The 5,000-nt window shown below is 42.1% G+C and overlaps 1 protein-coding gene across 1 annotated transcript in view; it reads left to right on the top strand.

The window, feature by feature from the left end:
* LOC138057970 (galactosylceramide sulfotransferase-like) overlaps positions 1-5,000 on the top strand; it is an 8,518-nt gene that overhangs the window by 1,137 nt on the left and 2,381 nt on the right. The gene's annotated exons all lie outside the window — the stretch shown is intronic.

Genomic DNA, 5,000 nt, shown 5'->3' on the forward strand with positions numbered 1-5,000 from the left:
TTTCCAACCTAAATCTTGGCTGCTTTGTTTACTCCTTTGATGTTTGCCGAGCTTCCTAACCATTCTCCTCTATTAACTATGCCCGGAAGCAGAAAACTCTGGTTCCTGTTGAATAACTGCGCGTCCGTGAAGTGCCTTCTGATCATGCGTGGAAATTCAAACTTTTACAAATATGGCTTTTTCCTATAGACGACGCATTGGACTACGCTCTCGAGAGGTTAGGGAAATCTCTCCTTAATTAAACGAAGTTCAAGGTTAAACGAAGTTCAATATGAGGCTTTAAAGAAAGCAGTGTACAATTCCAAGGTACAATCTGTATCCTTCCGAATGGTTTCGGGAAGTTGTTAAATTACCAAATGTTGCCGTGCGTATTCCAAATGAAATGAAACCATCCTAAAGCCTCCCGCGGCCGTTCCGCTGGACAACGGTAACGGAGGCTCTGGGATAGAGATTGGACAATAGGTGGTTTTTATGTGACGTCATCCAAGGAGAACCCCTATGGAGTACCCAAAGGAGCACCACTAAAAATAGTTTAGAAGTTACAAAAATATCATTTTCGAAGTCGAATATCTTTTAACTGTACATACTTTCAATGAGTTCAGTCTTTCATGGTCCACCAGTGCTGGTCTCGTAGCGGCCGGTCGCCATTTTGAAGAAAGATAATCCTCCGGCCACTACATCCGACGTGGAAGAGGAAGACCTTAGACAGCAATGACCAGAACCAATTTGGGATTGTAATGATTTTTACATCGGTATAGCTAAACGGCGGCTTCACGATAGAAAAACCGAACAATTTAAGGCCCTAGCTAAAAATGACAATACTTCAGCCATTGCTGACCACGTCAAGGCCCCTGGACATAACATCAAGTGGGATCATTTTGATATTTTAGCGAAGGGCAAAAACAGACTATCATTGAAAAATAAAAGAGACCTTATTTATTCAAGAATTTGAGCCAGCTTTCAACGTCAACGTCGGGAGTGAAAAGCTGATGCTTTATTAATCTTTTCTGTTTTTATTATTATTATATATTTTACTGTTAAGTATTTGCTTAATCTAGGTTCCAGTCCCCTCATCCGCTTTGTTATATATAATTATAAATAGCTGTTTTAAATTTCAACGGTTACTTTTGAAAATGTATGTAGAGCACATACGAAACGTCAAGTCATAATCAAAATGAACAAGTTCAATATGTTTATCACTGCTGCTTGTGTCTTATTTTAAATCAAATTACGATGGCAAAAGTATTTACGATACAGAACCAGGTTGCTGACCAGCGGTTTTCGTTAAAACAATGGTTTTCCCTGGGTGCTCAGTCTCGCGGGCTCAGAAAACGTGGATTTAAGGTTTTTGCGTGAAAGAAGAGGTAGGTTCACAGGTACCTCAGGCTCTCTATTTGTGAATATGTAGGGTTTATGTGGGGGAATATAGGACATATATGGAGCGAAAATCAAGTACTGAAATTTGTACAAAGTTGCGAATAAAATGTGATAAAATTTACCACATGGCTTGTTGCAGTTGTCCTTAATACTCACACGGAGTTTCGGAAAAATAGGGTCCACTTCACTTTCCATACAAGGAAAACGGAGAGGTAGAAAGCTGATTCCTTTATCTTAGCCCAATCGAGCAAACTCTAGCATAAGTTTTTTTCTCGACGAAAACCGAATCCAATCGGAAAATAAACAAATCCGGCGCGTGGAATAACAATTGCTCAAAACCCTGAAGCGAAGACAGTAACCTTGCCGTCATCTGTGGGGTTCAAAACCATGGTTAGTTTGAAAATGGCGGTTAAACTTGAGGCGGCTGGTGACAAGTGAATAACTTCCCTGACCAACGTTCTTCTCCCCAGAGGCCGCAATCCTTTCGATCAGCACCAAGAATACTGACTTCTGGCTGGTTTCGAAATACGCTCAGTCTCGTGGGGGTCTATTTTAGTAACCGTTGTCAAGAAGTAATTGTTTCAATTTTCCGAGATTGCGCAGACGAGCCGGACGTTCGTGATTCGCGTACTTCCGTACTTCCTAGTTCGGAACCGGCCAGAGGTAGTTATTCTTGGTGCTGACCTATCAAATCGCGGTCTCTGGGGGACGAGAATGCCTGACCAGTGACAAGTCCATGACTTGTGAGTTACTCGTCACCAAGCGCCTCAAGCAGTTTAACCGCCATTTTCAAACTAACCAGGTTGTGAACCCCGCGGATGTCTGAAAGGTCGTTAAACGAGTTTCACGGAGCCTGCTGTCTTCGCTCAGCTAGCTGAAGAAGATTTAGTGGTTTCAGGGTTTTGAGCAAATCTTAATCCACGAACCGGATGTGTTTATTTTCCGATTGGATTCGGTTTTCGTGAAAAAAGAACATGCTGGAGTTGGATCGATTGGGCTAAGATGGAGGAGTCAGCTTCGTACCTCTCCGTTTTCCTCACGGTATGGAAAGTGAAGTGGACTCTATTTTTCTGAAACTCCGTGTGAGTATTAAGGACAGCTATAACAAGCCATGTGGTAAGTTTTATCAAATGTTATTCGCAATTTCTTACAAATTTCCAGACTTGATTTTCGCTCCACTCGTGTCCTGTATTTCACAAATAGAGAGCCTGGGTTACCTGTGTAGGTTGTAAATGATCGACTCACATTTTTGCTTCATGAATCGGTCAACGTTTGCTTAGAAGTTTAACTTCAAAAAGTGATTTTTTTTGCTACCACGTTGCCTTTTTTAGCGGAAAAAACGAAAAGGAAAGGATAGGAACTTTATTTAAGTGTCTAGTCGTTCTAGCGTTAGAGCACTAATTGGGGACACTGTAAACTGAAATTAACAATGAACACAAATCAAGTCAAATGTTGGTTTTTGAGGAGAGGGGAAATCGGAGTACCCGGAGAAAACCTCTCGGTGCAGAGTAGAGAACCAACAAACTCAACCCACATATGACGCCGAGTCTGGGATTCGAACCCGGGCTACATTGGTGGAAGGCGAGTGCTCTCGCCACTGCACCATCCCTGCACCCCAAGGGGTACTCCACCAAGGGGTGCACCCTGCACCCCCAAGGGGTACTCCATTTGGGTACTCCATGGAGTGGAAATCCGTGTTTTGTCTTCAAATTCAGTAAAAAGTGAAAAATAGCTTTAGACCACCCTCAACTGGCAGGCTTTTCAACCGTTTGTTTTTGTAGTGATCAGTTTGAATAAATTACCAAGTAATCCAACGTGATACCATGGACATTCCATTACATTCTGCACGCTGGGGGAGCCTTAATGATATAACTGTTACTAGTTTTAGTAGTAGAGGTTAAATATTCACCCTTTTTTAAATATTCGGGGCCCGCGGAGTACGTTTTAAAGTGTGTGTTGGGGAGAGGAGGGGGGGGGGGGGGTGGTGGAGGGCAAGGTTTTGGTTTGGATCACGGCCCCCTGATAAATATTGTTTTTGTATGTAGTTTACAAGGAGAAAAACCATAAATTTAACAAACAAACCCCCACGATCCCGGGAAGCCATTTTCTTTCTCTTCGGCTGCTTGTCGTAGAATAGTGTCTTGTCAATCAACTCCGAGTTGACATGGATCATTAAAGAGACTCGGATTTATGAGTTCGAGAAGCAACCTTAACTTAGGGGGTCTTTACACGAGACCGGGACGAACTCAGACCGGTCTGAACTTGTATCGGTATGAAATTTTTGCAGCCGTTTACATGAAACCGGGACGAAATGCTTGGTGCCTGGTTTCGGGATGAAATGATATGTTTTGTCTAAAAAATATATGGGCTGACCGAAAAGCATACAGGTTTAAAATTTCTGCACCCAGTCTGCGATTTGTTGTGATTTACAAGAGAACGGTACGAACTTAGAGCGGCACGAGAATTTCCCGTCTCGGTCCGGCAGCAACCGACAAGAAGTAGGACCGATCTGAGTTTATTGTCAGGTCGAAAGAAATGTTTGGCCGCCGATCGATACGAACTTATGCCGGTCTGAGTTGGTCCCGGTCTCATGTAAATACCCCCTTAGTACAAATTTCGCAAGATTTTAGAAAAGGATTCAGTTCAAACTCGTTGGTAATGAAATCCCGTAGTTAGTGTTATGAAGTTAAATCGATTAATGGTTTCAATTACACGGTCACATGTGATCGCTATTCGGTCAAGGTTGCTCTTGAATTTCCATGGTGATTCTTGGTTTTAGTTTAGTCTAAGTTTAGCGTTGGTTTTTCACGGCCTAATGAGTATTTGTGTGGTCACTCCAAGGCCCGTGTCTGGATGTAAGCTTGCGTTGGTCATGTGATGGTGCTTTTGCTCCTTTGTGTACATGTGTTGTTTGTTATAGTACAAATGATTTGGCTGGCCACCCTAAGTACTGTCCATAGTCCAACTCCCGTGGGACACACATGGCTACTATGGGTGGATATCTGTTCTTAGTTGCCTCCGTTTTTTCCTAAGTTAAATTGCATGGTGATTCTCGTTTTACCTCAGATGAACTGAAGGAACTTTGAAGCCTAAATTAAGCGTAGAGAAAAATTAGGGTCAGGTTAGGATAAGTATTGGTTATTATACATGGATATCAATTCACTTATTATAGAAAAGTAAATTATGAAAAGAACTGTGTTGGGCTGAGCATGTCCGTTGTTGTAGTTTTGTGGTGAAGACACAGGACTATATATAGATTTGAAGGGTCCGAGTTCGCGTGCCAGTAAGTGCATAGTACAGTCCTTTGTTCCCTTACTATCTTATGTTGAGACTGAATGGATAAGTGTATGAATACGTAAACCGATAAGATGATACGAAACATTAAGATGATGTGTTGAGATGCGTAAGACAGAGCTTGAGGGAAGGCATTGGTGTTTTTTATCCTTTTTGAGGGTTTGATAACTGCTTTAAACTGACCCTTAAAATGGGGTAGAGTGCGCATGCATATTCAACCTAGGTAAAATGAGGACCACCAATATTAAACCCAGATAAAAACGATTCAGTCAATCTGAGACCGGATTTGACAGACAACGTATTAACAGATATAAAAGCAGAGAGACTTG

The sequence above is a fragment of the Montipora capricornis genome, chromosome 7 (genome assembly GCF_036669925.1).
Source record: "Montipora capricornis isolate CH-2021 chromosome 7, ASM3666992v2, whole genome shotgun sequence".
Lineage (NCBI taxonomy): Eukaryota > Metazoa > Cnidaria > Anthozoa > Scleractinia > Acroporidae > Montipora > Montipora capricornis.